Here is a 9635-nt window from a genome sequence, read left to right as displayed (position 1 = left end):
TTATTATTTATATTTATATTTCTATATTCTATATTGGTTATTAGTCATCATTATGTTTCATTGTGAATATGTTTTAGCTGTTTTAAAACAGTGTGTTAGCATTTTTAAAATGTGCTGTAGATATAGTGTTTTGCAGCTGTTGGATTATTAATTAGAAACGAGCTCATGGATTTTGGAAAATATGGTCAATCGATGCTTTTTTCACAGTTTGGTCCACATCGACTTCTGTTCCACCGACTGTGTGAAGAATTTTGACATTTTTGACAAGTGCATGTTAACAGTTGGGGGGAAAAACACTAAGTAAGTAAATGTATTGAGTTTATGATTCACTGCAACTAGTTACTTTTCAGATGTATAATAACAAAACATATAATATGCTCAGAGGATATGATGCACTGTAGTAGCTATACGAACAGTGTAGACTAGAATAGACTATTACATGAATGGATACATTCTGCATAAGTAATGGGGAAAAAAGTACCATATTGAGTACAAGTCATGCCAGTTTTTTTTCTTCTACCCCACTACATTTCAAATATGTACTTAAGTACATTGTCAGAGGGACTACTGATTATCTCTTCAATGATCATCTGTCACCGTGTCAGTGTTCCAACACGGAAGTGAGCTCTCCTGGTTTCTGAAGGTCAAACAGGATGCAACCTGCAGTTTATGCAGCCTGGACATGAACGCATGCACCGAGCGCTTCCTGCAACGATAAATAACACAAACAGTGACTTTATTTTCTGCATAATGTAAGCGCCAGGTTTCCCACTGCCCTGATAGGCTACTTTGTTGCTGTGAGCGCTAAACACCGCTAAGCACGCACTAATCCGTGGTCGGTCCTTAATCTCCTGCAGACAACACCGTCCTCGCTGCGGACCGTGCCAAAGTGGCTCTTTACGCATCATCATCATCGCTGCCATCTCTCTCCGGTGTGTGTTTGCGTGGATGCGCTGTGGTTCTCCGTGACCTGGCTGCCTCCCTCCTCCTCCCGGTGGGCTCTGTGATACCTCATGGTGTTTGTGCCATCTAGGGTTATCCGCCGCTCCATTGCAGTCTTTCTAGCGCAGAGACTTCGCACCTCTCCGTCTCCTCGCTCCTGGACGAAAAAAATCACTCCTGAATCATTGAAAACAAACCAAAAAACTTTCTCTTGGATGTACTATTTTCACGTTTTTTTTCCAACTTTGGATGTGCAAAAAAGAAATTACAAGGACTTACTGTGATTTCACTGACAACTAAACTACATGTCACCGCGGGGAGAGAAAAGAAACACGCCTGTGCCATGTAGCAGCTCTGTCTAAAAAAAACGCCTGGAAATACATAGACGAGCCCACACACACATACACACACACACACACACACACATCAGCAGCCAGCTAGTTATTTTTACTTGAAGGGGGAAACTACAAATATGCTGTGAAGCTCTTCGTCGTAGCTTGGCTCCCGGCAAAAAGCGCAGTTTTTCCTGAGCATCTGCTGGTGGGAAAAATTGTCAAGGAGAGAAGTGCGAGAAGCGATATGCGGCTCGGTGGGCTGCTGGTTTTGCAGTTTGTCTCCTGGAATTAGTGGATGAATGGGAAGGGAGCGGCTGTAGCCTCGAACCAGGGAAACAGAATTTACAGAATAGAGCCTGCGGTGGCACACAATGGATACTGGTCCGTCCCTGAAGGTAAGAAAATAACACTAATAGTCTGATACATTCAAGAGTTCTTACTGATCGCTGCTCAGATTACCAGTTTATTCTGTTGCTTTTCATCTGTATGTGCTGGATCTGATCACCTTAAACTGGAGTGCCTGCAAATTCTAACGCACCGATTTCTATTTAAATGCTAAATACTGTTTGTAACGCTTCACATGCTCTGAATTTCTATTTCCTGTAACGGCTGGCGGGGTGTTAATGGGCTGAAAGGTGGCTCGCACTCTTTGGACAATCACAGGTATCCACAGAAAGTAAGATCGCTGTGAATGTGTTCAGCGCAGTGGAGCTGTGTGCCTCTGTTGTCATTTCATTTTGTAATCTTACATATGTGGAGAAGGTTATAGCGTTGCATGGGAATAAAGAAAAGAAAATCTGAGAGGTTGGATAGTTGTGCCAGACGCATACTAATCCTGGGTGTGTAGCCTGTAAACGTGCGTGTTTTTGGGCTCTTATAATGTGTGTGTGTGAGAAGGAGAGTGAGAGGAGGAGAGAAAGGAGGAGAGGGAGAGATTAGCCTACTCTTTCCAAAATGTTCCCTTGTGATTACAGTAGCCAAAACGTTTATTAAACTCCCTTTAAGTTGCATGAATGGAGTGGTGTGTGCGCGTGAATGCGCATGTGAGAGAGGATTATATCATGATTATTTTTTTATTTTTATGAAACTACCAGTCACTTGTGCGTGCACACGCATATGTGTGTGTCTGGTTAAGGGATCGATGGCCGCCATGAGGCACCATGGGAAGCGGTGTAACGCCACCACCCACTGTAATCACCACCCTCTTGTGGATTACAAGTGGTAGCAGAGTAGCAGAGCACTACTTGCGGGATCACAATAAGATATCCGAGTGTGGAGGTAGAGTCGGTCAGTGGAGGCTTTTCAGCACCACGGACAGCGCACACAAGTATAAAGCTGCAGTAGGAGGGGACGCTTTCACTCCCACAATGGGGCATTTATCGACATTTGAATGGCTGGTATTCTCCGAAAAATCCCACTGTTAAGGATTGTGTCTGAAGGATACACAGTGTGGAGGTTTTTCTGTAGTTTAGAGATTCAACCGTGTTTTTATTCATGAAAGCAGAAAGATTCTGACACTAAATGAGTCACTGACAGCTGCAGTTGGTATCCAGGCCTTACTATTTATTGCCACAGCGACTGTAATTTATGTCAGTGAATCTCACTGTCCAGGTCTACAATGGAGGTGTGTGCATGGGACAAAAATAGCTCACGTGAAAGCAGAATAAAGAGACTGTTTAATTTTTTATTAACATACAGTTCAGTGCACAACTTCAACATATTATTTTTTAAACTAGTATCATATAATCCCCTTTATTTGTCTCTATACAGCTTCGCTAAAACCCCCTGAAAATATTAAGTTTCAATCTGTACTGATGTTGTGTGGGGTCGTTGATCGCTACATTGTTATATTGATCCAGTCACACCTATAGGATCATGATTATGTTATTTGATCAAAAATGCTCAAATTAATTGAACAAAGATATCTTAATATTGCTGTCTGACATTAAAATAAAGTACGACCTCGGGCATTTTTTAGTTTCTGACTCTTAGAAAGAGGGAAAACATACCAACATTTCCTTCAAACTACTCTTTCTTTAAACTTTATATTTAACGAAAACACACATTTGAGCTTTTCTAGCTGATCTTCTTTTGAAGACCACTTTGAAAACCTCTGCTGTATACCATTTTCCTGCAATACAACTTTTAAGTCACTTGGGGGCAGCAGAAACAAGTGTTAAACACACTGACATAAAATCATAAGTTGATATGGCAAATTTAGTTGGTAAAGCTGGAACCTTCTTGGTTGGTTGGTTGGTTGGTTGGTTGGTTGGCTGATATGTTCTTGTCAGATCATTGATAATCAACCTGATGAATGTAAATACTATATTCCATCTGCTTTGAATGCTATCAGCTGATTGAATGGGTGTTATCAGTTGTTATGACTAGTATAGTAATGTTGTGGTGTTGTGGTGCTGACTCAACCTTTTGGTTTCCCCAGTATGCTGTTATCATCCCAAGGGAGGTACAAAATAGTTAAGCGGTGACCTAGATGGTATGACGGGTAGTGAGGTATAAACAGCGACAAAGTCCACAAATTGTTTTGCCGTGTTAAAGTGAAACTTAAGTTAAAGTCGTACTTATTTCAGCACAAATCATAATTTTTATCTAAACCTAACTGAGTATTTTGTTTCATTGCACACGGTTAACAACATGTTTAAAACTTTAACCGTGAAGAAATGATAACAGCCTCCTGAACCTACTAGAAGGTGGAACAGGCCCTTTCTATCTATGAGGCTGATAACCACTGATTATGCCCATTTAACCCAGTGATAACATTCAAAATGGCTGAATATTCATTCTCTTTTAGCTCTGTTTTTCGTCTCTACCCACTCCTGAGAGAAACATCTGTGTCTTTGGTTACTAAATTCTGCACTGTGTTGATCAGTTTGTTGCTAACTGTGTCCGCATGCTGTTTGGTGCTGAGCAGGTAGAGTACAGTTGGTCTTCAGAGCTTTTTATTCTTAAAATAGTTGCTGCTGCAGCTGAGAGCAGTGAGCCTGAACCAAAACAATAACGCTGTGGGCTGGACAGCTAAACAATGAGCTGAACTCACTATAAAGCTCTGTGAAGCTGAGAGGAGCTGCAGATTCTGGTGATAATTCTCGATAGCCTCATAAAGGAGGAATTCCTTGACCCCATATTGTTTTATACCAGTGATGGGAGAAGTATTCAGATCTTTTTACTTGAGTTAAAGAAATACAAATATTCTCCACTACAAGTCAGCCACTTCACTCGTTTTCAGCTTTGTGATTATGTCTTTTCCAGCAAAGTCAAGAGCCATTTTAAAGAGTTAATTTAGCTCCAGAAGTAGGAGAGTTTTTGTAAACCCCCACTCCATCCTTAGTTTATGACAACCATTTAAATTCTAAATCACCACATTAGGAGATACATGGTCACTGGATAGAAAGACATTAAAATTGTCCTTTAAAAACTAAAGATGTCAGATAATGTAGTGGTGTAAACCGTACAACATTGGCTTTGATATGTAGTAGAAGATGATGAGTAGAAATCTAAAGCTGGATAAAATATTCAAATACAATTACTTCAGATTTTGAATTAGTGCAGTACTGGATGGATTGTATTTCACAGTCTACATCCCGCCATTGGTTTTCACATCTATTGTAAATAATGTATGAGTCAGTCACTCATAATAAGAACCTTATTAAGAAAATATGTTTTCTGGGCTTGTAAGTTGAATAAGTTTAAGAATAATTAAGATTATAAAGAAAAGAAAGTTACATTTCCATGATAATAAATCAGATCTACAGTCACTGAAAAAAATATTAGACCATTGATTTCTTCAATTTCTTGTTCATTTTAATTCCTGGTACAACTACAGTTATTTTTGTTTGGATAAATATAATGATAACAACAAAAATCACTCATAAGAGTTACATTTAAGAGCTGATATCTAGCCAATTTCTTTATCACTGGAAGGGCACTGTATCACATTTTCTCCACCTTAAATGTAACTTTATTACGTTTTCTCCATTTAGGGCACCTTTTTATGGTTTCTTCACTGGAAGGACATCCTGCAGGGCACATTTTTATGTTTTACCTGTCATATGGGCATCCAAAAGGGCTATTTTACTGTGTTTTTTTCTCCAAACTTGGGCAGCTGCCCCCCTGCACCCTCCCTCAGTTCACCACTGCAAAAAAAACAACATTGAAAATATTCAATATTTTGGGATTTTTCTATAACTTGCAAAGTTTGGAATTCTATTCTGTCCTTGAGTTTCATCACATGTTGGCTGGTAGCTTCACAGCATCTCTGTAGTTTTATTAGATTCCACCTGTTGGTTCAGTTTCAGCTTGTGGCTTACTGGATGTGGCTAATTGTCCTGTAATTGTAATCATATTATTCTAGCCACAGAACAACATGCGCGGGAACTGTTTAATTCATTTTTTACTCAGTTTGGATTCATTATTATTCTGGTCTTTATTTTCTCATTGCTAATAGTCACAACAGAACTGTCAGCAGTGCTCATCTGATATGTTGATATCACTAGCAGTTATTGTCTGTCAATGCTTGATGCCAGAATGATGCTGGAGGGTTAATGCCTTCTGTCGAGACTGCTCGGTGAAATTGATAGGCCTGTCTTGACAGATGAGATAACCTGCGATTGCAGGCAAACACAATTTACGGTTACGGCAGATGGATGCTGAGGATGCACTCAGAAGTAGGCCAGTTTTACCTTGGGGAGAAGCTCAACATGCACAGAAGGCTCCCAGAGAATGTTAGAGCGTCGTTGTTTTGCAAGGGAAATTATGAGAAAGATGTGGGAGGAATGGGAAGCAGAGGACTATTTTATTAAACGCCACACACAGTGACATAATAAATAGGGGATCAATTCTCATTCAATTCTGGTTCTTGTGGAATAGCTTCCATGGAAGGCAATTGAAGTTGAAAAATTGAGTGGAAAATAACTTGGGATTTAAGCCTTAAACCCTCTGAGGAGTCGCCGCTGACGACTCACATCTCCAAGTCTGCTGAAAATGAGGGCTTGGTTTCTTTCCAGAAAACTCTGCCTTATGGCTCCATTCACTCACCTTCCGCAGCAGAACAAGACAGGTGCGCAGCAAACACAAGCGATAAATAAATAAATCCAAAACAGAAGCGAGGAGGAGCCAACATGCAGGCAGTCAGATATGTTTGATCTGTTTGTAAAATAATGAATATACAATACAGCACTTCCTGCGAATGGAGCGCAGCTGCAGGGTGTTTTCATGTGCTTCTTCACCTCAGATTGCCTTGCATTAGAGGGAAACATTTCCCTAATGAATTTAATCATCGCTCCTGGAGTCGGTTTTTTGTTTGTGTTCGTGCCTGGTGACCACAGTCCAGCTGCTGGAAGTGCAGCATATGTGCAGAGTGAAGCTGACACTTCATGCAGCGTTCAGAGGAATCAGAGGCTTGGGTGGAGCCCCAGTATTTGTAGGAATAGACTCCATGTTGAGGTTGGTTTTGTTAGATAATTGAGCATCGTGGCTCTAGAGAGATCCTGATTGTCTGTAATCAGTAGAGAAAAACACAACATATCCTACATCCTACAACATTTTTTATTCTTGTTTTTATTGGCAGGTGTTTTATTAATTTAATATTTTTACATTTTATAAATATACTTTGAAATTCAACTTCTCGTTGTAACTTGCTTGAGGTAGTAATATTTAATAGTTTCCTGTCAAAGTTGGGTTATTATTGCATGGTAATGAGAGAGAAGAAGCATTCATTTAAAAAAAGGGATTGGTTGTCACAATTTTTACTATTTTTTTACTTATTTTTAACCCCTTAGTGCTACATTCTGCCTTTTTTTTCTTTCAGGGGCTGTAGCTGGCTCTGATTTAAGCCACAGAGAAAATATCTGAATAAAAATATGGGGTTATATTCGTAATCATGAGTCTCCCCTTTGCAGACTTTATGCTAATCCCATGCAGTTTTGGGCAGAAACCATGTAATTTTACTCATGCAACCCAAAACATTTATTATAAAAACAACCCTGACATTAAAGATTACTCTGACCCACAAAAACTAGAAAATTCTTCCTTTCTTCCATTTTTTGTATCCCCCACACCTCGCTAAATGTTTGATATGAAATGATGAAACAACACCCTCCAGTTTGGCTGTAAAAAGCCCTGTGTGACAACCAAACCGGCCTCCCCTAATCCTGATGGTGCATTCATGTGCTGGTGGGAAATCCTGGTATGTGAGAGTTGTTTACATAACAGCATTGCACAGATGAGCTCTGTATTCTGACACTGATTGAATAAATAATACAAATATTACCTCAAGCTTGGATGTTGTGAAGACAAATTTGTAGCTTTCAGCATTAAAAAAAGCTACTGTTGTTTGCCAACTGCCTCTTTAGTCTCAAGTGTGAGACCTGGAGCTTCCCACCAGCTGAGCTGGAACGGAGTTCCCCTCAAGCCTTTTAAAACACTGTTTGTTTTTACTGTATGTGCCTTACTTAACATCCTCCCAATGACACAATATATATTTATATTTAGGAATATCTACAGTGGTGGAGGGAATCTTCATATCCTTTACCTAAATAAGTGAAAGTTGTAATTCCACAGTGTTGAAATGATCAGTTATGGGTCCTTCATTCAAAATTTTACTTAAATGAACAATTTGTAATTTCTCCCACAAGGGGTCTCCTTGTCAAAACAATAACATACCAAAGAGTTCGGTATCCTCATGTAGTAGTGTGGGATAATTGCAGTTGTTATCATGATTCAGATTCCTTCAGTGTTCATTGTCCAGAAGGGTTTTACCTGGAGGAGAATTCTCTGTTCTAAGCAAATGGACCAGGTAATTAATACCAATAAAACACTGGAGAAAACAAATTCACATTAAAAGTCAATGGTTCTCTGATGCTGTTCAGATTTGCTGCAAACTACTGCAGACCAAAATCCTTAATCTGCTTAAAATATATTGGTGAAAACAACCAAGATCTAAAAAGTGTGTTAAATAAATGTGGCCTAAAACTGGATTAAAAAGTCAATTTATGACAACTTCTAACAAAACCAAAAAAATGTTGACACATGCACAAAGAAAAAATGACGCCACAGAGAAATGAAACTGAATGTTGATTAAAATGACAGATTTCTCTATGTTTGTTAGAAACATTTGGGAAAGTACACAACTCAACAAAATATTTAACATTTGTCTTGTGATTGTTAGAAGTTACATATTGTACCTGCATGGAGGGTTACTATTAAAATGTATACTACTGTCGTTATAGTAGTCATGCCATTGAATTGGCTAATAACAACTGACTGGACCGACTAGAAGTTGGACTTGGGCCCTACTTGCACATGATTGTGAGGTGATAATCACTATCTAAGATCGGTTGAAATAAAACAAACTAGTAGGGCACTGGGAGAGCTCAGACCTCCGCCAAGGTCAATGCCCAATCTCACAATGTTAACAAAAGTGGAAAATATTTTGTGTATCCATCCTGTGGCTCAGATCTGCTCCAAAATGTATTGGGTTCTTCCTTTGGTCCATGCGACACCCTTCCACCAAAGACAGCAACTGTCGTCAAAATACCACCAATTTAAACTGCCCCTATAACAGAATACAGTGACTCATATTTTGTATTTTAAATATGTAACTTAGTTACTTGTATTCTGTTACTCCCCAACCCTGTGCAGGTGGCACTGTGAGGTTTTGTACAGTAAGAGTGGCTGGAATATTATGTTCTATTAAAACTACTTTCCACCTTGGAGTAGATGAAGTTGTTCAAGAAATCTCCACTCAGGCACATTGGGTAGTGAAAAGGCAAATACACGGCACTGTGGATGGATGATAAACTATGTTATTACAGCAATTCACCTTACAATCACCCTCTAATATTGATGTTCTAATGGGTTTATGAACTCTAAATGTTCCTCTGCTTCTCAATTTGTCAGCTCATCGAAATCAAGCAGCACATAACCCTGTAAATCAATGCAGGTCTTTATATTTACAGGAAAGGAGAACATATTCTTTCTCAGGTGCTTTGCCTCTGGGTAGCAGCTTAACTTTGTGACAAAGAGCCCTTTTGGCTGCTGTCCTCGTGGCCACCCTGCTCAGCCATGCTGTGGCTTTCCATGGTCGTCTCAGCAGGAAGCACTTGACTTCAGAATATATCAAAGTGAGCTGCAGACTCGGAGGGCAGGGCCATTGTGGAGCATTAAAGACAACCTCGGGGAGTTTACATAGGCGACAGCTCCCTTCCTTTGTGAAACACTAGTCGGAACATTAAGATGTCACTGCTGACTGACCAATATGGCCGCAGGGACGCAGAGATGCAGCAGCAGCGCTGTGCATGTGAAACTTCAGAACACTTCCAGTCAGTGGGAAGATGTTTTCTG

The 9635-nt window shown here is 39.7% G+C and overlaps 1 protein-coding gene across 2 annotated transcripts in view; it reads left to right on the top strand.

Annotated features, from left to right (window-relative positions):
• Window positions 1-1337: 1337 nt before the first annotated feature.
• Window positions 1338-9635, top strand: part of LOC131987924 (leucine-rich repeat and fibronectin type-III domain-containing protein 2) — a 169907-nt gene continuing 161609 nt past the window's right edge. Inside the window, exon 1 of one of the 2 annotated variants that reach the window (XM_059352854.1) lies at window positions 1338-1672. The gene's annotated coding sequence lies outside the window, so the exon portion shown is untranslated. The remainder of the gene's footprint in view (window positions 1673-9635) is intronic. The other variant, XM_059352852.1, reaches the window with a different exon arrangement.

The sequence above is a fragment of the Centropristis striata genome, chromosome 16 (assembly GCF_030273125.1).
Source record: "Centropristis striata isolate RG_2023a ecotype Rhode Island chromosome 16, C.striata_1.0, whole genome shotgun sequence".
Taxonomy (NCBI): domain Eukaryota; kingdom Metazoa; phylum Chordata; class Actinopteri; order Perciformes; family Serranidae; genus Centropristis; species Centropristis striata.
Note: the sequence above shows the minus strand (reverse complement) of the source record. Positions and strands in the feature narration are given on the sequence as shown.